A 13,793-nucleotide genomic window follows, 5' to 3' on the forward strand; every position below is an offset into this window, starting at 1 on the left:
TGTTGACTGTAGTGAGAGGATGGGGAGGTGTGGGTGTAGATGATAAGCTGCAGCAGGCCAGTCATATCACTCAGCTAGGAGTCGTGACCTCGCTGCAAAACAGCCTGATTACAGCTCCTCCATGGACCACCCATTGTTACTGGCTCTCTGCTCTCAGTGGCACATTATATTATCCCTTGCAACATATTCTCACAACAAACACCATGGAGGAACCCATTAACATGGTAGAAACCAATAGATCACACATTACGTTTGAGTCGGGGTCTCCAGCAGGTCGATTGCGAGCTACCAGCTCTTAGCTGCTATCTAATCAAGCAACATTGACATTATCCCACCCGTGGTTAGCCACTATTGGCTTAAAAAGACAAACCTAACACAATATCTGCCAAGGAATTTACAGCACTCTTGCCCCTGTCGTGTGGTGTTCGCATTTGTTTCTCATTCCGAGTGTAGCCAGTTGATGTGATAACCATCTTGTGGGTTGACAGAAATGCTTTCCCCAAAACCTTCTCAATTAAATGTTAACTGCAAAGTAGGCTTACCTTGCAGAAGTATAAAATGAGTAAGTATATCATTTGTATCGATTATTTGTTATTGGCAAACTTTTCCATGAAATGAGCAGCATTGCTCATTTAATCTAGCATGGTACAGAACCATGCTAGATTAAAGGGCCAGATGTGCAATTAAAGGGGAATTACACTCCAAAAATCTAAATGTGTTCATTTTCTTTCTGACCAAAAGAAAACTGTCTTCTGATGTGATTTAAGCATTGACATGGACTCAGAACATCCAACTTTGTTGTTTCTCTACAAACAATTGTAATTTTTGAGAGTGAAAAATAAAACTGAAAACATCATTTGGGACTAAAATAAAATAAAAATATATAGAATATTTTATAAGACCCCCTTAAAGTTGTTCATGAACCATTCTTTTAACAGTTATATTGCCAGAAAACATGTTAATTGCTTTCTCTTGTAGACTAAGGACCTGAAGAAGAGTTGCAGGGGAGAAGAGAAGAATGTGCCTATTTGAAAGCTAGAAAGAAACAACATGTTTATTTTTTTACTTCTTAGGGCTAGGCCCCTTTTTTCTCAATTTCCGACCTGAATGACATGCCCAAAGTAAACTGCCTGTAGCTCAGGCCCTGAAGCCAGGATATGCATATAATTGGTACCATTGGAAAGAAAACACTTTGAAGTTTGTAGAAATGTTAAAATAATGTAGGAGAATATAACACAATAGGTATGGTAGGAGAAAATTCAAAGAAAAACCAACCTGAATTTGGTTTTTTTGAGAGACCATCCTCTTAGAAATATTGTAAAATAGCTCCCTGAATGCAATTCCTATGGCTTCCACAGGGTGTCAGCAGTCTATGTTCAATGTTTCAGGCTTAACTTCAAAAACGAATAAGAAACAACAGTTTTAGTATGAGGACACAGACTTGGAAATCTGTGTCTTCGTGTGCAATAAAGGAATTGCGCACCTGCTAAAATCGGTTTCCTATTGAACATACTTCTTTCCGAAATAAATATTATAGATTAATTACATTTTAGGGTATCTGAGGAGTAAATAGAAACGTATTTTGACTTGTTGAAACAAATTTTAGGGGTAGATTGTTGGAGAACCCTACGTTAGAGTAAGGATAGCTGTTAATGTTAAGTGTTTGTGATTTTTCATGTCAAGCCTTATTTACTCTGTCATACTTGTCACCCATCAGATCATTAAATGTCAATGATAATTTTATGTCATATGTCAAAATAGTCATGGGGTTTGCTTGACCCTAGTTATGGAGAAAAATCATAGTTTGTAGTGAGGGTATAGCCAGAACTTACAGCCATATTGTAATTTCCATAACAGAATCCTAAATCATTTATAGAAATCCAATGATATGAAAGAGAGAAAACATAATGATTCGATATGGAATTAGTGCAATAAGTAATGAAAGCCTTCTAAATAATTTTGGCAAAATGAAAACATTCATACTTTGAGGGATATTTTCCATGATGTCTGTGTAGATGATCTGAGAGGAGCATTAAACCCAGACAGGTTGGGCATATGGAGTAGGTGATTTGCTTGTGTGAGAGTTGGCATGTGTTCTGGACAGGAACACACCACAGGTCCCTCTTACCCCAGGTCCTGTTGGCCAGGCTCCACATGCCCTCCAGCTTCGTCAAGCCCCCATAGAGCTCTCCACTACCCCATCACACTTCCCCGGTATCTGGCCATGGCTGTTTAAATGAGCACAAAGCATGGGGCAGGGCAGCTCAGCTGGCCTCCACTCCCCACTTGACACAAGTTTGACCTGTGCTGTGTATGTCCTCCCTGTAGGCTGCACCTCCACCCTGACACAGGCTGTCTCTCTATCTCCTCTCCCCAAACACGCTGCTCACAGCCAGGGCAGCCATCCAGGCCCTGTGTACGTCCTCAGGTCACATGGGTCAATTCAATTCAAATTGAGGATAAATGATCTGCAAATGATCTACAATTAAGAGAGTAATTCAGGGTAAGTTCCTCTTTATGGTTTACAAAAGCTGAGACTTTACTCATATAGACTGGGTTATTGTGTTTATGGATTCATGAAACTGAGAGGAAATGCCTGACTGATATTGGCATATTGACTGTGTTTACAGATGACAAACGATATAACTCAAAACATGGCAGAATTCTAATTAGCAAAATGTATTACTGTTTTACTGAGTGTTACTCTACTATGATGTCATTCAGATTTGACATACTTCCTCAACATCTCTCTCTCTCATATGCACACACATACACAGAGAGCGAGGCAGCATGGCATGCTTCACAGACGTGGCCAGTGTGAGTGTGAGTGAAAGGCGTGTAACAGCCCCTCTCCCTGAGGGGTTGATGACACTAAAGAGACCAAACAGAAGCCGCAGCGTGAGCGCGACAGAGTGGGGTGGGGAGGACCTTCTGCCATTCTGCTCTTTTACAACTTTACAAAATAGCCTTTTAATTTGCCTGAGCGTCTGGGGTGTCTGAGTTGTGCCTGTATCAATCACCATCATCACTGGGCTCCAGGCACATTGTCCCTAAGGCTCTCTTACTGCAAGGCCCCCAGGCATCCTCTCCCCCTGGGGGAGCCCCTCTCCTCCTCTCCCTTGTCCCCTGTCCTCTACCTAACCCTCTCTCATCATCACTCACACAACCCCTGTCGCACTGCCTGGTTCCTCCCTCATGTTACCACTCTCTCTTTTCCCTAACATTATTACATTTGTCAAATTGCTTTATGTTTTACCATCGTATCAAAAAAAATCACACATTTAACATCTATAAAAAAAATAAAAATAAGTTGAGGTTTCAAATTATGTTGCCTGTCTTGAACTAATTATTTATATAAATGACTACTTATGACCTAATATTGCCTTATATTGGATGGTAGGTTATTGTATGAACTAATAATGTCACATAGCCTGTAAGCCTGCAAAACCTAACAGTTTCTCAATGCAATCTTCAGGGTCAGCTGAGAAATCATGATCTTTAATGTATATTCCATAACAAAACTGCACCATGATCTGTGTGAATGATTCCCCACCATAGTGAGCATAGCTGTTTGATTAGAGACACTGAAGACTGCTTCATTAACCTAATGTGCTGTACTCTCCCTTGGTGGTTTTGGTATGTAAATGCATATTTGTCTGCACCATTCCCTCTCCCTCTGTGGTAGTTTTGGCAGAGTCCTAAATGATGATGGTGACATTAAGGACTATCAATGGTATGGACTAACAGGGGGTGTCTTGATGAAGGCACATCATTGAGCGAGACAAATCCATGATATGAATTGGCAGACAAGGGGAAAGGCGGTCGATACGGATTACAGCTAAGCCTCTTCTCTTTGTGGCTGTTGGCCCTGGCATTGACGGGCTCTCCCAGAAGCCCCTGCTCTGTGGGGTTGGGGTTGGGCCGTAACTGGCAGGGTGAAGAACACTGTTATACCTGAAAGCTCCACCACTCCTATCCCTGCCCTCCCCAGTCACAATGTGCTGGCACACACAGACCAACCACTGCCAGCTGGGCAGGCACTAAGCAGGTACACAATCACTAGTCAACTGGATAAGATGAAGACCTCAGTAGATGATTGGGAAGGGAAACACAGAAAAATCATGTGCATATATTTCACCTAGCTATAGGTGTTGTGCATGTACATAAGGTGTTCAAGGACTGTTGTGGTGTGTTTTGGTTTTGCTGAGTGCTCTACGTGCTGAGTGCTACACTGAGGGGTCTAGTGCTGCCCCACTTCCCTGCCCTGAAAAATTGCTGAAGTGTGTCATTTCTCAATGGCCTTCGGCGCTGCTTGCTGAGAGGACAGGAGGTGCAGGTGTTGTGGTGTCAGGAGGCTTAAACCTTGCTTAACTCTCTCAGTGTAGCCTTCTGGTACCTCTTGTGTTATTTACCCTGCTTCCACTCTAACTAAAAATCAGACAATGGTGTCAAAAAATTTAACTATCAATTGACATTACAGTAACAAGCATGTTGAGATAATTCCAATAAAAACATATCAGCTTGTCTTACTTTTATGGGGTTCAATTATTTCAATGATTACATTGATTAGAATTAGTAGTATTTTTGTTCTCAACCACTTTGAGTCTGATTTAGTCAGAACAGAGCCTTCTCACAACATTGGACACAGTAATGGAGCTGTCCACATAGTGGTGGTGCTGATTTCAAATTCTGTCTCAGCAGTGCCTGTCAGCTATCCCATGCTCAAGGACTAACTGCCTCTTTATGAATAGCCTACACTCTATGCACTCACTATGAGTGGCATGTCTTTGTTTTATTAAGTGTTCATATCTTTATTTGTCACCTCTCTTTGGGAATAGCACAGCCGGCTGAGCCACAAGCTTGCCCACAACAAAGACTGAACCATCTGTCCCGTCACCCAGCCCTGTTTCTGCAACAAGTGAGAGGATATAGTCTCACCCGCTCGCTCCTCTTCTCTCTCTTTTTATATACATCACTTCCCATTGTTTGAGGTGCTGCACAATGGAGCCCTTAATTTTGCAATGTTACAGTGAAGCCGTTCTGTAGTTCAGAACAGAGTGGTGGTTGATGAATGGATAAATCTCTGGTGAAGTGTGATTGGCACTGTAGGAGAGTCTCTGATTAATCAGCTGAGAGAGAGAGCAACAGGAGTTTGCTTGTTATATCAACTACAGCTGGTGAAATGCTGTACATGCAGGTGAGAATCAGTTTGTTACAAAGGGTCAGGCAGCTCTAGGCTGTTATTATATGCTGTGTATTTTCAGCTTCTTTGCTATTTAATATTTGTATCTATTACTTCCACATTCCAGTATTGCGTAATCAGCGTTAATTGGCTCCAATTAGCATCTAGTCATTTATTTTTTCCTACAAATTATTTGTATGAATGATCCCACCGGGTTGCCTGTTCATCTCGTTAGAGACAATTAGCTGCAATTAGCACGCACTAATGAGATGCTTTCTGAGTCTAAAACAAACAACGTGCACCCTGCCTGATTCCAGAGCTGTTCAGACCTCTTGTGTGTTGGAGTGGTGCTGGAGACCATGTGCACTGGGCCAGGCTTCAAATCAACACCTCGCCCTCACAGAGGAACGAACACAAACCTGGCTGGAGGCTCCCAGCCCCACCGCACAGCAGCATTCAATATAACCAAGCAAATCATTTTCACTTTCCATTGACATGTTGCAACAGATTTCTTTCATTGTGATATTTCTCATATTGGTGTTTGTTGCATTTCAAATGGGAGACTGAGTGAATGGAGATCACTAATATGTTTACAGCAGGGATTAACAACTAGGGGGCCGATTTCTTTTTGAGTGGATGGTCAGGGGTCGGAACATATTCACAAATAATTTCTAGACTGTTCCAACTGTTTGCTTGCAGAGGACTACAGGGGTGAAGTGGCTACTCTTAACAAACACTTAGCGAACCTACACAAGCTACTGGGGAAAACAGTGTCCTCTGGTAACGGGGGCCTCCTTGAAGATGTTAAGCCCGGACCGGACACAGACTAGAATAAGCTTTGCCACCCTGGATGCAGAGGCTCCGGCGCCTTCATCCCTGGGGGCTTCCGATTTCAGATCGGATCCGGAGGTACCTGTGCCTTCGTCCTCTGTTCTGTCTTCCTCTCCAATGGCTTCTACCTCAGATTCAGATCCTCAGAGCTTCCATCCTCAACAGACCGTGAGGTTATCTGAGACTCTGGCCCATTCATCATCCATGATGGATACTACAGCTGGCTCGAGTCCATCGGGCCCCACCACCCCGCGGTCCTCAAGGGGTTTGCGAAACCACTCGAGGCGAAACGGCCGGACCTCCTCAGCCATTGCAACAGCTGTTGTCATCAGCAGTTCTATGGTAAGAAACATCATGGTTCCCAGGGAAAAAACCCTATGCTATCCTGGAGCACGAGTAAAGGACATTACAAGGCTGCTTCTGACCGTTCTACGACAGCTGTCAGCAACTGACGCTGTCGTAGTCCATGTGGGGTCAAACGACATTAGGAGGGCTAGCTCGGAACTTCTGAAAATGGATTTTAAAGAACTGATTCTAGCACTGAAAGATTCCAAAAAGTGGCCACTTATTTCAAGTACAGTACCATCGTTGGGCCGCGGGTGTGAAAGATTCAGAACCACATTCCTGTAAAGCTTAGAGAGGATCTCATGTTAAATACTGTAATATGGCTACAGGTTCATCTGCCTCACTTAAAGCCCATTCTTGTGGGATGCTGCTATAGACCACCAAGTGCAAACAGTCAGTATCTGGATAATATGTGTGAAATGCTTGATAATGTATGTGATATCAACAGAGAGGTATATTTTCTGGGTGATTTAAATATTGATTGGCTTTCATCAAGCTGCCCACTCAAGAAAAAGCTTCAAACTGTAACCAGTGCCTGCAAACTGGTTCAGGTTATCAGTCAACCTACCAGGGTAGTTACAAACAGCACAGGAATGAAATCATCAACATGTATTGATCACATCTTTACTAATGCTGCAGACATTTGATGTAGTGATCACAATATAGTAGCCTTATCTAGGAAAACCAAAGTTCCAAAGGCTGGACCTAATATAGTGAATAACTGGTCATACAATAAGTTTTGTTGTGATTCCTATGTTGATGATATTTGCTGGTCTGTGTTGTGTAATGAGTAGCAACCAGACGCTGCACTTGACACATTTATGAAATGTCTTATTCCAGTTACTGATGAGCATGCACCCATTAAGAAAATGACTGTAAAAACAGTTAAATCCCCATAGAGTGATGAGAAATCTAAAAATTGTATGGTTGAGAGGGATGAGGCAAAGGAATGGCAAATACGTCTGGCTGCACAACCAATTGGCAAACATACTGCAAATTGAAGAATCATGTGTCTAAACTGAATAAAGAGAAGAAACTCTAGTATGAAACAAAGATAAATGATATGAAGAATTATAGTAAAAAGACAAACTCAGCTCCATCATTCATTGAATCAGATGGCTCATTCATCACAAAACCAACTGATATTGCCAATTACTTTAATTATTTTTTAATTGGCAAGATTAGCATACTTAGGCATGACATGCCAGCAACAAACGCCGACACTACACATCCAAGAATAACTGATCAAATTATGAAAGACAAACATTGTAATTTTGAATTCCGTAAAGTGAGTGTGGAAGAGGTTAAAAAAATGATTGTTGTCTATCAACAATGACAAGCCACCGGGGTCTGACAACTTGGATGGAAAATTACTGAGGATAATAGGGGACGATATTGCCACTCCTATTTGCCATATCTTCAATCTAATCCTACTAGAAAGTGTGTGCCCTCAGGCCTGGAGGAAAGCAAAAGTAACTCTGTTACCCAAGTATAGTAAAGCCCCCTTTACTCGCTCAAACAGCCGACCAATCAGCCTGTTACCAACCCTTAATAAACTTTTTGAGAAAAATATTGTTTGACCAGATACAATGCTATTTTACTGTAAACAAAATGACAACAGACTTTCAGCATGTTTATAAGGAGGGACATTGGACAACAAGTATGGCACTTACACATATGACTGAATATTGGAGAAATTGATGATAAAAAGATTGTGGGAGCTGTTTTGTTAGACTTCAGTGCAGCTTTTGACATTATCGATCATTGTCTGCTACTGGAAAACATGTATGTGTTATGGCTTTACACCCCCTGCTATATTGTGGATATAGTGTTACCTGTCTAACGGAACACAGAGGGTGTTCTTTAATGGAAGCCTCTCCAACATAATCCAGGTAGAATCAGGTATTCCTCAAGGCAGCTGTCTAGGCCCCTTACTTTTTCAAGTCTTTACTAAAGCCAGATCCATGTATGCAGATGACTCAACATTATACACATCAGCTACTACAGCGAGTGAAATCAATGTAACACTGAACAAAGAGCTGCAGTTTGATTTAGAATGGGTGGCAAGGAATAAGTTAGTCTGATCACCGACAACTATGAGACAGTCTACAGGGAGGAGGTCAGAGACCTGACCGTGGGGTGCATGGAAAACAATCTCTCCCTCAACAGGATCAAGACAAAGGATATGATTGCAGACTACAGGAAAAGGAGGACCGGGCACGCCCCCATTCTCATCGACGGGGCTGTAGTGGAGCAGATTGAGAGCTTCAAGTTCCTTGGCGTCCACATCACCAACAAACTAGCATGGTCCAAGCACATCAAGACAGTCGTGAAGAGGGCACGACAAAACCTATTCCCCCTCAGGAGACTGAAAAGTTTTGGCATGGGTCCTCAGACCCTGAAAAGGTTTTACAGCTGCACCATCGAAAGCATCCTGACTGGTTGCATCACTGCCTGGTATGGAAAGTGCTTGGCCTCCGACCGCAAGGCACTACAGAGGGTAGTGTGTGCGGCCCAGTACATCACCGGGGCCAAGCTTCCTGCCATCCAGGACCTCTACAGTATACCAGGCTGTGTCAGAGGAAGGCCCTAAAAATTGTCAAAGACTCCAGCCACCTTAATCATAGATTGTTCTCTCTGCTACTGCACGGCAAGTAGTACCGGAGCGCCAAGTCTAGGTCCAAGAGGCTTCTAAACAGCTTCTACCCTCAAGCCATAAGACTCCTGAACAGCTAATCCAATGGCTACCCAGACTATTTGCATTGCCCCCCCCCCCCTACGCTGCTGCTACTCTCAGTTATTATCTATGCATAGTCACTTTAATAGCTCTACCTATATGTACATATTACCTCAATTACCTCGACAACGGTGCCCCCGCACATTGACTCTGTGCCGGTACATAATAACAAATAATTAAAGAGCAACAGTAAATAACAATAGCAGGGCTATATACAGGGGGTATATAGCCCTGCTATTGTTATTTACTGTTGCTCTTTAATTATTTGTTATTCTTATCTCTTACTTTTTTTTCTTAAAACTGCATTGTTGGTTAAGGGCTTGTATATAAGCATTTCACTGTCAGGTCTCCACCTGTTGTATTAGGCGCATATGACAAATAACATTTGATTTGATTTGTTTTTGTAAGAAGTGTTGACCTGCTGAATGCACCGATGTGTCTGTTTAAACTACTAGCACACAGCCAGGACACCAATGCATATCACACAATACATGCCACCAGAGGTCTCTTCAAAATCCCCAAGTCAAGAACAGACTATGGGAGGCGCACAGTACTACACAGATAAAAATACTCCTTATGGAACAGCGGGGACTGTGAAGAGATACACACAGGTACAGACACACGCATACGCACACACGCTAGAACACGCACTCTACACATGTATATTGTAATATTGTTGTATGATGGTGTTATACACTTTGTAGAGTAGATATGTAGTTGTGTAATTATGTTGTATGATGTACTGTGCTATCTTTTGTTTTATGTGTGATGTAAGTGCCTTAATGTTTCTGGACCCCAGGAAGAGTAGCTGCTGCCTTGGAAGCAGTTTATGTGGATCCCTAATAAATAAAAATACAAGTAGACTGCAAATTGACTGCAAGAAGCCCAAACAGATATAATATTTGACTAAAACATAATCATTTCCAACCTTGCTTACATTTGTGTAAGATCACGTGTCTCTCTATTATAAGTGGAAATGTTTGGGAACAGATTTCCCAAATTAAAATCACTTGGAGCTGATTTTCTGGGGTTTTACAGTTTTTTATGTCCAACAATTAACATTTTGTTGAGCTAGACAAAGCTACACGATCCTCAGCAGAATGGAACATTGATTAATGGATAATTCATGGAAATGCCATTACCTACCTATTGTATTTAGGTAGGTAGTATTGAAAATATTATGTATACAGAACCACATGGTGGCTAGCAAATAAGTATTTTACAACATCAGCTCACACTGTATCAGACACTCTCTCCCAACAATTGGGTAACATTCTCAGGGATAGAGAGTAGTGTGATAGGGACAGAAACAGAGGGGAGAAGGAATTCTTACTTATTCTACTGGACATATTAGAGCAGGGGTCTTCAACCATTTCTTTCCCAGGGGCCCCCATCCTATGTTATCATCAGGTGAATGATAATGGCAAGAAGAACTAATCAACATCTTAAAATGAATAGATTTGTTAGATCATTTTTCATTATTTTGACCTCCTCACATTAGAACTGGAAGAGGAAGTGTAAAATCTAAGCCTATTAGCCGGAAAGGTAACTCCAAAAACCTTTTAGCTAAGAGCAGCTGTTAAACAAAGGTTAGCCATGTGTTGGCAAAAAATAAAGTCCAAGTCAAGAAAGCTTACCAGCAGCGAGCAACACTTGCTGCACTAGTAGCCTATTCATGGGTGCTTTTTCAAAGCCTTTGTCAGATTCTTCAGTAAGTGTAATTGGCTCCAATGAGTAATTTGCTCAATATTAGGAAATAAAGTTGACATCATTAGAAATAAGATATTCTCCTCTTTTCTACTGTCGGTATGTCATTCAAAATGTCTTTATTCTGTTGTTGCTAGAGATATTCATATCATCAAAAACATAGGGAAAAAAATGGTATATACTTTTCCACGGTCCCACTGCAGTAACTCCGGATGAATACCCCTGTAGTAGAGACATTCCCTGGTGAAATAGAATGATCAGAGTGGTACAGGAAAGGAGGCTTCGCTCACTCTGGGGAAGAATCTGATTAGTCCTAGTAACAGTAACCTACTGTGATGCAGAGTTTTCTACAGGGGCAAAGGAGGGGCAACATTAGGATTCTAGGGGGAGTGGAAAGGGTATTGTAAGAGGGTAGTGGGGTATGGATAAGGAGAAGGGTAGTATTATTGGGCTTTGCGATGCAGAGAGATCGGTGTCTTTCAGTTTGGTGGAGAAGGGTGAATTTGGAATTGAACAACTTAGTAGCCTAACTGTACACTGAGTGTACCAAACATTAGGAACACCTTCCTAATATTGAGTTCTGTCTTGCCCATTCACCCTCTGAATGGCACACATACACAATCCATATCTCAATTGTCTCATGGCTTAAAACGCATTCTTTAACCTGTCTCCTCCCCTTCATCTACACTGATTGAAATGGATTTAACAAGTGACATCAATAAGGGATCATAGCTTTCACCTGGATTCACCTGGTCAGTCTATGTCATGGAAAGAGCAGGTGTTCTTAATGTTTTGTACATTCAGTGTATATATTTGTATATAGTTGAAATGTAGCCCTTTATTTTTGATGATATGTGTTCATCAACAGATCATTTGTGGGAACAGGATCTTCATATGTTCATGAATAATATTGCATTTGAAAGCATATAAGAACTGCATGCATTGCGTGTTTTGGTACTTAAAGCAGGTCTGACAGCCAGGTCTTTCCCATCACCCTCTGCTCAGGCCTGTTCTCTGCCTGCATCTCACATCTATTCAAAATTAAGTAGCCAGGGGAACAACAATGTGTTTGAAATGATGGGGCCTATGTGTACTGTGTTTTGGGTGATTTGTAGATTCTCACAGCCTCTGGGTATAGGATAGAGGAGGTAGACTTCAGCATTCAGCCATCCATCAGCTACAGCCACATTGTCATTTGAATAGACGCTGTGTGCAAGGGATGATTGGTCCAAAAATAGGAAACAAATTAACCCAATGGTTTTATTATTAGGGCAAGAAAAAAGATTTTTCACGGGCATGAAAATACTTATCCGAAACGTCTATTTTAATTTTAGACTATTAATTATTGACTGCTGAATTTGTAAACCTGTTGTGTATTCAAAATTAGGCCTATTCTATATATTTTTGTATGGCGTGTGTGTGTGTGTGTGTGTGTGTGTGTGTGTGTGTGTGTGTGTGTGTGTGTGTGTGTGTGTGTGTGTGTGTGTGTGTGTGTGTGTGTGTGTGTGTGTGTGTGTGTGTGTGTGTGTGTGTGTGTGTGTGTGTGTGTGCGCGTTAGAATTACACTATCAATTTACATCCGTGATTTCAAAATGCATGGGCCTCGCACATGCACGGTAAGGACCCTAAATAAGGACCATACGCTATCTCAATGTGCGCAGTGCAGGGACTACCGCGTTTTGCTTATGCATTAGCCATTATTTTCATCTGCTTGGCATATCCCCAACATAAGACCTTAAGGCAGTGGTGAACTCTCTCTCTCTGGCGAAAGTAAAGCGTTGCCTCTCTCCTGATCTATGCGCTATAAAATTAAACCCGTCCACGGGTGGTGGCTCTATCTTCAACAAGAGCTGCACTTGCGCACACAAAAGGCTATGAAGACAATCAGACGAACGGAATAGATTGTGGTGATTCTCATGCGCGAGCCACCCTATAATCTACCTAAATGAAATCAGTTCTCTTGTGGCTCTATTTTTTCTGAAGACTCAGTGGTTGCTATGCAAATACAGTTTTTTTCCCTCACGGATTTAATTAATCTTAATCTAATTTTCCAACCTGAATTCCCCCCCCCGTGTTATGATAAACTGTATTTGATCAATTTAAAGGCCTAGTGCAGTCAAAAAACGATTCTCCTGTGTTTTTAAAACATATATATATTTCCAAACTATGAGGTTGACATAATAGTGTGAAATTGTGAAAATTATGATAATGCCATTTTAGTGTAAGAGCTGTTTAAATTAGTTAATAGACCAATAAGAAAGAGAGTTCCAAACCTCTCTGCCAATAACACATAATTTTCCCCTCCCAGTCAGACCACTCCCAGACAGTCCTAGCAAAATTATTGCTTTAGAAATTGCTCTTTTTGACCATTTGAATTGAAAACAATCACAGTAAGGTATTCCCTCGGGGGGCCAGTACAAAAAAAAAAAATGGATGAAATGTATGTATTCACTACTGTAAGTCGCTCTGGATAAGAGCGTCTGCTAAATGACTTAAATGTAAATCTTAAATGTACTTAATTGTTGACCAGAAATTATTTGACATTGAGATAAAAATGGCTCAATTGGGCCCAACATGGCCTATAAACCCACTGGGTACACACTGTATGAATCAACGTTGTTTTTACGTCATTTCAATTCAATTATGTTGAACCAACGTGGAATAGACGTTGAATAGACGTCTGTGCCCAGTGGGAAGCCTGCTTTGCATATATACAAATAAATAAATCATATGAGGAGCTAGGCCTACAAGAAAAGACCTGGATTTATATTTTAGAGTCTGAATGGGACTATATCACAACAGTTTCAGTCGTCCACACGGTTGATTGTTTATACATTTCCCCGGGCAACAGATATCAGCGGCACGCAGAGCTGTGGCCGGTGGGAGAAAATGGGCATGAAAATCCGCTATCTCCATGTTCCCAGCCCCGCAGACTGTCCCAAGTGCATTGCCCACTGCGCGATAATATCTTTCAGGGAGCGCCTATCGCTA

This window comes from Salmo salar, chromosome ssa13 (genome assembly GCF_905237065.1).
Source record: "Salmo salar chromosome ssa13, Ssal_v3.1, whole genome shotgun sequence".
Lineage (NCBI taxonomy): Eukaryota > Metazoa > Chordata > Actinopteri > Salmoniformes > Salmonidae > Salmo > Salmo salar.